General features: G+C 45.6%; 2 non-coding genes across 2 annotated transcripts; both read left to right on the plus strand.

The window, feature by feature from the left end:
• The first annotated feature begins 4938 nt into the window (after positions 1-4938).
• On the plus strand, positions 4939-5011 carry TRNAV-AAC (transfer RNA valine (anticodon AAC)). Its single transcript has one exon. It is a non-coding gene; the product is annotated as a tRNA-Val (tRNA).
• Positions 5012-10833: 5822 nt separating this feature from the next.
• TRNAV-AAC (transfer RNA valine (anticodon AAC)) lies at positions 10834-10906 on the plus strand. Its single transcript has one exon. It is a non-coding gene; the product is annotated as a tRNA-Val (tRNA).
• The last annotated feature ends 1606 nt before the right edge of the window (positions 10907-12512 follow it).

The raw sequence follows: 12512 nt of genomic DNA on the forward strand, positions 1-12512 counted from the left end.
GCGCCTGTAGTCGCAGCTACTCGGGAGGCTGAGGCAGGAGAATGGCGTGAACCCGGGAGGCGGAGCTTGCAGTGAGCCGAGATGGCGCCACTGCACTCCAGCCTGGGCGACAGAGCGAGACTCCGTCTCAAAAAAAGAGCAGAGAGAAACCCTGTACATCCATTCCCTTTTTTTTTTTTTTTTTTTTGCTGTGAACTGTGTTCCTGAGTAGAGGTTGGTTAAGCTCTGACACCAGAATTTTCAGGTGTACGGCTAAAGAGCATTGCTCTTGCAAAAGTACCCATGATTCTCCAGATCTTTTGTTTTACTTCAAAAACATCTTCTAATCCTGACAGTCTTCACAGAGAAGTGTTTGTTTGTGGTGAGGTCCAACTCACCTTTTTTTTTTTTCCTGTTTGGTGTCAAGTCAAAGAACTCTTCACCCAGCTCTAGGTCTAGATTTTCTCCTATGTCTTTTTGAAGTTGTATAGTTTTAAATCTGACATTAAAGCCCATGATCTCCTTTGGATTCATTTTTGTCTCAGCTGTGAGGCTTGGCTAAGGTTCATTAGTTTGGCCTATGGCTGCTCCAGCACTGTTTGTTGAAAACACGATCCTTTCTCCATTGTATTGCTTTTGCACTTTTATCAAAAACTACTTGAAGCATGGTGTGTGGCTGACGCTTGTAATCCCAGCACTTTGGGAGGCTGAGGTGGGCAGATCCCTTGAGGTCAGGAGTTCCAGACCAGCCTGACCAACATGGCGAAACCCGGTCTCTACTAAATATACAAAAATTAGCCGGGTGTGGTGGTGCAGGCTTGTAATCCCAGCCATTTGGGAGGCTGAGGCAGGAGAATTGCTTGAACGCGGGTGGTGTAGGTTGCAGTGAGCTGAGACGGCACCACTGCACTCCAGCCTGGGCGACGGAGTGAGACTATGTCTCAAAGCACAAAAACAACACAAAACAAAAACTACTTGAAAAGAAAATATTTGCAAAGGACATATTTGACAAAGGACTTGTAGCTGGGCTATATAAAGAATAATCAAAACTCAGCACTGAGAAAAAATCCTACATATTAAAAGAGTGAAAGAAGGAAACAACGCGATAAATGCGATTGACGCGGAAAAAGTATTGGACAAAATTCAACACCCTCTCGTGACTAAACACTCAACAGGCCGGGCGCGGTGGCTCACGCCTGTCATCCCAGCACTTTGGGAGGCCTAGGTGGGCAGCTCACTTTGAGATTTCATCTAAAAAAAAACCCCAAAAAACAAAAAACATTCAACCAACTGGTACATGAAAGCATACTATTAACGGAGCCAAAAAACCCACATAATGGGAGAAACTGCTAGCAAATTACGTGACTGATAACTGATGAATATCTAGAATATGTGAAAAACTCCCACAACTCAACAACAAAAAATAAATAACCCAACTAAAATATGCACGGTGGCTGACGCCTGTAATCCCAGCATTTTGGGAGGCCAAAGCGGGTGGATCACTTGAGGCCAGGAGTTCGAGACCAGCCTGGACAATATGGTGAAACCCTGTCTCTGCTAAAAGTACAGAAATTAGCTGGGCATGGTGGCACGTGCCTGTAGTCCCAGCTACCCGGGAGGCCGAGGCAGGAGAATTGCTTGAACCCGGGAGGCGGAGGTTGCAATGACCCGAGATTGCACCGCTGAACTCCAGCCTGGGTCACAAAGCGAGACTCCATCTCAAAACAAACAAACAAACAATAAAATAGAGGACAAAAGAGTAGAACAGACAGTTCTTCAAAGAAGATACAGAAATGGGGATAAGCACATGGAAAGATGCTCAGCATCATTAATCATCGGGGAAATGCAAATCAAAACCACAAGAAGGTACCACCTCACAGTCATTAACATGGCTATTTTCAGAAGAACAGGAAATAACCAAATGTTGGTGAGAATGTGAACAAATTGGAACCCTTGTGAGTTAATGACAGGATTGTAAAATGATACAGCCACTGTAGAAAATAGTTTTACGGGCCCTCAAAACTTTAAACAGAATTACCATATGATCCAGAAATTTTACTTCTGGGTATAAACACAAAAGAATTCAAAGCAGGGAGTGGAAAAGATATTTGTACAGCAGTGTTCATAGCAGCGTTATTCACAACAGCCAAAAGGTGAAAACAACCAAAATGTCCGTCGAATAATTGAGTGGATAAAGGAAATGTAGTGTATACACATGATGGGCTATGACTCAGCCTTAAAAAGGAATGAAGTCCGGACATATGCTACAACATGGATGAACCTTTAATCTTACGCAGACTGAAGTAAGCCAGACACAAAACAGCAAATATGGTGTGATTCCACTTATGAGGAATAGTGTGGTCAGATTCACAGGGACAGAAGAGCAGGAGTTACTGGGGCTGGGTGAGGAAGGAACAGGGAGTTGTTGTTTAATGACTATACTGTTTCTATATGGGATGATTAAAACATTGAGGCTAGTGGTGATGATTACATAAGAATGTGAATGTACTTAATGCTATTGACATGTACTTTTCAAACTGTTGAAATGGCAATTTTATGTTGTGTATATTTTATTACAATTTCTAAAAAGAGAAAAAAATCCATTTAGAAAATGGGCAAAAATATGAAGAGACATTATATAGAAAGGGAAATAAAGGTACCAAATAAGTACATAAGGTGTCCAACAGCACTAGCCATTCAGGAAATGCAAATTAAGACGAAAGGGAGCTATCACTATATACCTATTGGAACAGCTAAAATTAAAAAACGGCCAGGCGTAGTTGTGCAAGCTGTGATCTCAGCCATCCCAGAAGCTGAGGCGGGAGGATCACTTGAGCCTGGGAGTTCAAGAGCAGCCTGGGAAGCACAGTGAGACCCTCCCCTTACCCCTGCCCGGGCAGTCCCCCTACTCCCCGCCTCTACTGCCCCCTGCCGGTGTCTCAAAAAAATGAGATAACATCAATGCCAGCAAGAGCGCAAAGAAACCAAATCTCATAGAAGGCTCGTAGAAATGTGAAAAGATACAGCCACTCTGAAAATAGATTGGTCATTTCTTCAGAAACTAAAAATGCACTGAGCATATGACCTAGAAATTGCATTCAACCGTTTATCTCAGAGAAAAGCAATATAATAGCCAAACTGAAAACAATGCAAATTTTCAACTGGTGGATGATTAAACAAACTGTGGAATATTTATAGCTTGAAACGCTACTCATCAATAAAAATAAATGAATTACTGTATTGATACAATTAGAGTGGATCTCAAGGGAATTATGCTAAATGAAAAAAGCCAGTTGCTAGAGGCCACGTGCTGTATTATTACATTTGTATAACATTCTTGACATAACAAATTTTTAGAGACATTAAACAGATTCGTGGCTGTCAGGAGTTAGGAACTGGAGGACAAGGGACGCTGTAGGGGTGTGTGTGGCTCTAAGAGTGTAGTGCTGGCTGTGATAATGGAACAGTTCTGTATCTTGATTGCGGTGATAGTCACAGGGAGCTACACATGTGATAAAATTGCTGTGTAGAGAAACACACACACACACACGCACACACACACACGAATCCATGTATAACTGGAGGGGTCCCAGTAAGCTCTGTGGATTGTACCAATGCCGTTTTCCTGGTTTTGTTACCGTGCTACAATTATGCAAGATGTCATCACTGGGAAAGACCAGTGCCTGAGACCTCCCTTTACTTTTCTTTGCCACTTTCTGTGAAACTATAATTGTTTCAAAATGAAAAATTGGTTTGCTTTAGGTTTTATGTTTTCCTTTTTCTTTCTTTCTTCTTCTTTTTTATTTTTTTAAATAGACCTGGGGTTTTGCCACATTGCCCAGGCTAGTCTCAAACTCCGGAGCTCAAGCAATGTGCCCACCTGCGCCTTCCACTGTGCTGGGATTACAGGCGGGAGCTACCGTGCCTGGCGTGGTTTTTTCCCTTTCTTTCTTTCTTTTTTTTTAAGATGCCAGATTCTAAATTGGCACGCGAGGGCAGTTCCTCGTTTTTGGTTTTTGGATATTTTTTGGTTGTTTTTTTGTTTGTTTGTTTCTTTGTTTTTAATGGAAGAGATATTTAAGAGACACCTCACAAGGGAAGATTAAAAAAATGAGTCATACACATGAAAAAGTGCTTATCGTCTTTCCTCATTAGCTAAATGCAAACTTAAACCATGAGGAAATACTACATACCCAGAAGAATGGCTAGAAGTTAAAAAATAATCATCGTAATAGGTGAAAAGTACCAAATGCGGCCAGGGAGGTAGCCTCATAACGCTTTCACATGGTTGATGGGAGGAAAATAACCTAAATGTCCAACAGCAGTGGCTGCTTGGATAATCGAGAGCTCTACCAAACCATGGAACAATAAAAATGGTGTTGTAGGCTACTTCCTCTTTCATTCCACTCCAGTTTCTCCAGACACACAAGCTCCAGCTCCACTCACGAACGCATGGCCTCATATTCCCCAAGCAGCTTCTTCTGAAAGTCTCTTCTCTTAGAAAACGCCGCCAGCGCGCCCCTGCTGTTCCACCCCCAGGCCCACTGTCAACCCCAGACAGCTCGACTGCTTCACGTCTCTCTGAGGTCGCCACCACACCTGCTCTCAGGACTCCCATGCCCGCTGACGCCACCACATCGGGCATGAAAACTTCCTTTTCTTGCTTCTCTCTCTCTCTCTCTCCCTTTTTCTTTCCTTTCTCTCTTTCGAGACTGAGTCTTGCTGTGTCTCCCAGGCTGGAGTGCAGTGGCGCAATCATAGCTTACTGCAGCCTCGACCTCCTGGGCTCCAGCCGTCCATCCATCTCAGCCTTCCAAGTGCTGAAACGTGCTTTTCTTGTGTGCTCATGCCCATTAGCCAAGCTGGAAGGGACGCATGGAGGAAGCTCAGAATTACCATGAGAAATAAAATGCGGCCTTGTGTGGCGGCTCATCGTGGTGGGCCAGGAAACGCATGCGAGTTTCCGTAGTGTAGTGGTTATCACGTTCGCCTAACACGCGAAAGGTCCCCGGTTCGAAACCGGGCGGAAACAGAATCTTATGCTTTTCATCTCATTACTTCAAATTTATTATGCAAGAAAATTAACCTGGAACACCCCACCACTATCTCCACCTGGTTACGGAGGAAAGGCCATCAAGGGTATTTATACCGTGGCCTTTCCTCAACGGTTGAGGCACCTGGGAAGAACTGAACCCACCTCACTTGCCGTGGACAGCGGCGCCGACGAACTTCGCACAAAGCCCGTCCACTGGACGGCTGCGCGCTGCCAAGTGGAATCCAGATCCCGAGCATGCGTGGGGCCCAAGGTGAGTTCCAATGAATCCTCCTTTTGCAACCCATGGGGGGACAAAATGGAGAAATCACAACAAGTTGGCAGAGGTGGGATTCGAACCCATGCCTCCGAAGACACCGGCGCCTTAATCCAGAGCCTTAGACCGCTCGGCCCTGCCATCTTTCTCCTGGCCGTATACTTACATATTTCCTTTCTTTATACAACATCGCTAGGGTTCCCGGGCCAACAAGGCATTGGGGCGAATCCACAGGGCATTGCAGAACCACCGCCTTGCGGTACGATTCGCTGGGCCAGAGGCACCGGCTGGGAAACCGCTCCACCAGCGCCCTGGCGGAGAAGATTCGCGAAGCGCAGGCCTCGGGATCTGCTTTGGGGGGTCACTCAAAGTCACCCACATCGGCCCTCTTTGGGGAGCCGGCGTGAGTGCTGGGGAAGCCTTCTACACTCTCACTTTAAAGAAAGATAAAAATAAACAAACCAGGGCCGGCCAAGCGCGGTGGCTCAGGCCTGTAATCCCAGCACTTTGGGAGGCCGAGGCGGGCGGATCACGAGGTCAGGAGATCGAGACCAGCCTGGCTAACACGGTGAAACCCCGTCTCTACTAAAAATACAAAAAATTAGCCGGGCGTGGTGGCGGGCGCCTGTAGTCGCAGCTACTCGGGAGGCTGAGGCAGGAGAATGGCGTGAACCCGGGAGGCGGAGCTTGCAGTGAGCCGAGATGGCGCCACTGCACTCCAGCCTGGGCGACAGAGCGAGACTCCGTCTCAAAAAAAGAGCAGAGAGAAACCCTGTACATCCATTCCCTTTTTTTTTTTTTTTTTTTTGCTGTGAACTGTGTTCCTGAGTAGAGGTTGGTTAAGCTCTGACACCAGAATTTTCAGGTGTACGGCTAAAGAGCATTGCTCTTGCAAAAGTACCCATGATTCTCCAGATCTTTTGTTTTACTTCAAAAACATCTTCTAATCCTGACAGTCTTCACAGAGAAGTGTTTGTTTGTGGTGAGGTCCAACTCACCTTTTTTTTTTTTCCTGTTTGGTGTCAAGTCAAAGAACTCTTCACCCAGCTCTAGGTCTAGATTTTCTCCTATGTCTTTTTGAAGTTGTATAGTTTTAAATCTGACATTAAAGCCCATGATCTCCTTTGGATTCATTTTTGTCTCAGCTGTGAGGCTTGGCTAAGGTTCATTAGTTTGGCCTATGGCTGCTCCAGCACTGTTTGTTGAAAACACGATCCTTTCTCCATTGTATTGCTTTTGCACTTTTATCAAAAACTACTTGAAGCATGGTGTGTGGCTGACGCTTGTAATCCCAGCACTTTGGGAGGCTGAGGTGGGCAGATCCCTTGAGGTCAGGAGTTCCAGACCAGCCTGACCAACATGGCGAAACCCGGTCTCTACTAAATATACAAAAATTAGCCGGGTGTGGTGGTGCAGGCTTGTAATCCCAGCCATTTGGGAGGCTGAGGCAGGAGAATTGCTTGAACGCGGGTGGTGTAGGTTGCAGTGAGCTGAGACGGCACCACTGCACTCCAGCCTGGGCGACGGAGTGAGACTATGTCTCAAAGCACAAAAACAACACAAAACAAAAACTACTTGAAAAGAAAATATTTGCAAAGGACATATTTGACAAAGGACTTGTAGCTGGGCTATATAAAGAATAATCAAAACTCAGCACTGAGAAAAAATCCTACATATTAAAAGAGTGAAAGAAGGAAACAACGCGATAAATGCGATTGACGCGGAAAAAGTATTGGACAAAATTCAACACCCTCTCGTGACTAAACACTCAACAGGCCGGGCGCGGTGGCTCACGCCTGTCATCCCAGCACTTTGGGAGGCCTAGGTGGGCAGCTCACTTTGAGATTTCATCTAAAAAAAAACCCCAAAAAACAAAAAACATTCAACCAACTGGTACATGAAAGCATACTATTAACGGAGCCAAAAAACCCACATAATGGGAGAAACTGCTAGCAAATTACGTGACTGATAACTGATGAATATCTAGAATATGTGAAAAACTCCCACAACTCAACAACAAAAAATAAATAACCCAACTAAAATATGCACGGTGGCTGACGCCTGTAATCCCAGCATTTTGGGAGGCCAAAGCGGGTGGATCACTTGAGGCCAGGAGTTCGAGACCAGCCTGGACAATATGGTGAAACCCTGTCTCTGCTAAAAGTACAGAAATTAGCTGGGCATGGTGGCACGTGCCTGTAGTCCCAGCTACCCGGGAGGCCGAGGCAGGAGAATTGCTTGAACCCGGGAGGCGGAGGTTGCAATGACCCGAGATTGCACCGCTGAACTCCAGCCTGGGTCACAAAGCGAGACTCCATCTCAAAACAAACAAACAAACAATAAAATAGAGGACAAAAGAGTAGAACAGACAGTTCTTCAAAGAAGATACAGAAATGGGGATAAGCACATGGAAAGATGCTCAGCATCATTAATCATCGGGGAAATGCAAATCAAAACCACAAGAAGGTACCACCTCACAGTCATTAACATGGCTATTTTCAGAAGAACAGGAAATAACCAAATGTTGGTGAGAATGTGAACAAATTGGAACCCTTGTGAGTTAATGACAGGATTGTAAAATGATACAGCCACTGTAGAAAATAGTTTTACGGGCCCTCAAAACTTTAAACAGAATTACCATATGATCCAGAAATTTTACTTCTGGGTATAAACACAAAAGAATTCAAAGCAGGGAGTGGAAAAGATATTTGTACAGCAGTGTTCATAGCAGCGTTATTCACAACAGCCAAAAGGTGAAAACAACCAAAATGTCCGTCGAATAATTGAGTGGATAAAGGAAATGTAGTGTATACACATGATGGGCTATGACTCAGCCTTAAAAAGGAATGAAGTCCGGACATATGCTACAACATGGATGAACCTTTAATCTTACGCAGACTGAAGTAAGCCAGACACAAAACAGCAAATATGGTGTGATTCCACTTATGAGGAATAGTGTGGTCAGATTCACAGGGACAGAAGAGCAGGAGTTACTGGGGCTGGGTGAGGAAGGAACAGGGAGTTGTTGTTTAATGACTATACTGTTTCTATATGGGATGATTAAAACATTGAGGCTAGTGGTGATGATTACATAAGAATGTGAATGTACTTAATGCTATTGACATGTACTTTTCAAACTGTTGAAATGGCAATTTTATGTTGTGTATATTTTATTACAATTTCTAAAAAGAGAAAAAAATCCATTTAGAAAATGGGCAAAAATATGAAGAGACATTATATAGAAAGGGAAATAAAGGTACCAAATAAGTACATAAGGTGTCCAACAGCACTAGCCATTCAGGAAATGCAAATTAAGACGAAAGGGAGCTATCACTATATACCTATTGGAACAGCTAAAATTAAAAAACGGCCAGGCGTAGTTGTGCAAGCTGTGATCTCAGCCATCCCAGAAGCTGAGGCGGGAGGATCACTTGAGCCTGGGAGTTCAAGAGCAGCCTGGGAAGCACAGTGAGACCCTCCCCTTACCCCTGCCCGGGCAGTCCCCCTACTCCCCGCCTCTACTGCCCCCTGCCGGTGTCTCAAAAAAATGAGATAACATCAATGCCAGCAAGAGCGCAAAGAAACCAAATCTCATAGAAGGCTCGTAGAAATGTGAAAAGATACAGCCACTCTGAAAATAGATTGGTCATTTCTTCAGAAACTAAAAATGCACTGAGCATATGACCTAGAAATTGCATTCAACCGTTTATCTCAGAGAAAAGCAATATAATAGCCAAACTGAAAACAATGCAAATTTTCAACTGGTGGATGATTAAACAAACTGTGGAATATTTATAGCTTGAAACGCTACTCATCAATAAAAATAAATGAATTACTGTATTGATACAATTAGAGTGGATCTCAAGGGAATTATGCTAAATGAAAAAAGCCAGTTGCTAGAGGCCACGTGCTGTATTATTACATTTGTATAACATTCTTGACATAACAAATTTTTAGAGACATTAAACAGATTCGTGGCTGTCAGGAGTTAGGAACTGGAGGACAAGGGACGCTGTAGGGGTGTGTGTGGCTCTAAGAGTGTAGTGCTGGCTGTGATAATGGAACAGTTCTGTATCTTGATTGCGGTGATAGTCACAGGGAGCTACACATGTGATAAAATTGCTGTGTAGAGAAACACACACACACACACGAATCCATGTATAACTGGAGGGGTCCCAGTAAGCTCTGTGGATTGTACCAATGCCGTTTTCCTGGTTTTGTTACCGTGCTACAATTATGCAAGATGTCATCACTGGGAAAGACCAGTGCCTGAGACCTCCCTTTACTTTTCTTTGCCACTTTCTGTGAAACTATAATTGTTTCAAAATGAAAAATTGGTTTGCTTTAGGTTTTATGTTTTCCTTTTTCTTTCTTTCTTCTTCTTTTTTATTTTTTTAAATAGACCTGGGGTTTTGCCACATTGCCCAGGCTAGTCTCAAACTCCGGAGCTCAAGCAATGTGCCCACCTGCGCCTTCCACTGTGCTGGGATTACAGGCGGGAGCTACCGTGCCTGGCGTGGTTTTTTCCCTTTCTTTCTTTCTTTTTTTTTAAGATGCCAGATTCTAAATTGGCACGCGAGGGCAGTTCCTCGTTTTTGGTTTTTGGATATTTTTTGGTTGTTTTTTTGTTTGTTTGTTTCTTTGTTTTTAATGGAAGAGATATTTAAGAGACACCTCACAAGGGAAGATTAAAAAAATGAGTCATACACATGAAAAAGTGCTTATCGTCTTTCCTCATTAGCTAAATGCAAACTTAAACCATGAGGAAATACTACATACCCAGAAGAATGGCTAGAAGTTAAAAAATAATCATCGTAATAGGTGAAAAGTACTAAATGCTGCCAAGGAGGTAGCCTCATAACGCTTTCACATGGTTGATGGGAGGAAAATAACCTAAATGTCCAACAGCAGTGGCTGCTTGGATAATCGAGAGCTCTACCAAACCATGGAACAATAAAAATGGTGTTGTAGGCTACTTCCTCTTTCATTCCACTCCAGTTTCTCCAGACACACAAGCTCCAGCTCCACTCACGAACGCATGGCCTCATATTCCCCAAGCAGCTTCTTCTGAAAGTCTCTTCTCTTAGAAAACGCCGCCAGCGCGCCCCTGCTGTTCCACCCCCAGGCCCACTGTCAACCCCAGACAGCTCGACTGCTTCACGTCTCTCTGAGGTCGCCACCACACCTGCTCTCAGGACTCCCATGCCCGCTGACGCCACCACATCGGGCATGAAAACTTCCTTTTCTTGCTTCTCTCTCTCTCTCTCTCCCTTTTTCTTTCCTTTCTCTCTTTCGAGACTGAGTCTTGCTGTGTCTCCCAGGCTGGAGTGCAGTGGCGCAATCATAGCTTACTGCAGCCTCGACCTCCTGGGCTCCAGCCGTCCATCCATCTCAGCCTTCCAAGTGCTGAAACGTGCTTTTCTTGTGTGCTCATGCCCATTAGCCAAGCTGGAAGGGACGCATGGAGGAAGCTCAGAATTACCATGAGAAATAAAATGCGGCCTTGTGTGGCGGCTCATCGTGGTGGGCCAGGAAACGCATGCGAGTTTCCGTAGTGTAGTGGTTATCACGTTCGCCTAACACGCGAAAGGTCCCCGGTTCGAAACCGGGCGGAAACAGAATCTTATGCTTTTCATCTCATTACTTCAAATTTATTACAAGAAAACTAGCCTGGAACACCCCACCACTATCTCCACCTGGTTACGGAGGAAAGGCCATCAAGGGTATTTATACCGTGGCCTTTCCTCAATGGTTGAGGCACCTGGGAAGAACTGAACCCACCTCACTTGCCGTGGACAGCGGCGCCGACGAACTTCGCACAAAGCCCGTCCACTGGACGGCTGCGCGCTGCCAAGTGGAATCCAGATCCCGAGCATGCGTGGGGCCCAAGGCGAGTTCCAATGAATCCTCCCCCCGCCTCCTGCTCGGCCCCTGCAGGCCCCGCACCCGCCTTTCCCCTGCAGCCCCGTGCGCCCTCGCGCCGCCTCTTCCACATCTCCCTGGGCGGAGGCCCCTCTCCATCGCGCAGTGCCGTCCACCGTTGTCCGCCTGTGTGGCCTCGGTCTTCCCTTGTTCCTCACCCCCACCCTTCCCCTCTGGGGAGCGGGATCGGTGCGTTTTGTTTCCTTCGTGCTATGTCCCCTGGGCCTGGAACTGAGCTGCCTTGGCACAGCTGTAGATTCCGTGAGTGTTTCTTCAGTCTTACCCAGCGCTAGTGCGTGTGTTAATTGCTCTAACCCTGGTCACCCCCCCTTTAGAAAGGCGCTGCTCTCACCCCATTCTACAGACGAGGAACCGCCCCTCCCGGGGTTGTGTAACTCGCACCTTGACAGCCAGCGCAGGAGCTGACCTGCCCAGGCGGCCCCCGCAGAGGGCCAGCACACTCAACACCGCGACCCTCCTGCGGCCCCGAGCGCTCGTCCACAGCAGCTTTTCTCTCCTAGATTTAAAAAGACAGCTGTGGAAAATAAAAGCCAGTGCCCCCATCTCCTCAAGGACCAGGAGTTTGCACATTACACACAAAACACAGCAGCACACATTGGCGCCTCCTGCAGACGCGCATTACTGGGTGGACGTGCCGGTGTTGAGTGTTGGCCATAAACGATCCTATGACGGATCCTCATTTCGTTTCTGTAACATGCACTTTTCGTTTTTTAAACTCATCTATTGGCAAGGTCTCCATTCCGGCAGTTTTGGATTGGATGACTTCCATCACGCCCCTCCCAGCTTCAGTCTCGCGGTGGTCGCTCATCTTCATTTACTTGGCATCTCCATAAATTTACTCACATCTTGATTATTTATACAACTACTTTAGCTTAATTACAAGCAACACTAGCAAGAACTTCAAGTTTCAAGGTGCAAGTTACCTGCCCGCCAAGGCTGCATTAAAGCCTTATGTGAACATTAATTATGCTCTGGGTCACAGGAATCATTTTGCACACTGCAACTGTCACCTGAGCTGATCCCTGGGAAACACTAACTGCCTCGCTGCTGTGTTTGGGGGTTTGCTTTATGTTTTAGCATTCCATAACAGCTTTATTGGGGCACAGTTCAATACAATAAAATCCACTCATTGTAAGTTTACAGCTCAATGATTTTTAGTCACCGCATAGGATTCTGCAACCATCACCACAATCCAGTCTTAAAACAGTTCCGTTACCACAAAGATTTCCAACATGCCCATCTGCAGCCAGTCCTGGCTCTCGGCCTCAGTGGTACAGAAGA

This window comes from Pan paniscus, chromosome 4 (genome assembly GCF_029289425.2).
Source record: "Pan paniscus chromosome 4, NHGRI_mPanPan1-v2.0_pri, whole genome shotgun sequence".
NCBI classification, from domain to species: Eukaryota; Metazoa; Chordata; class Mammalia; order Primates; family Hominidae; genus Pan; species Pan paniscus.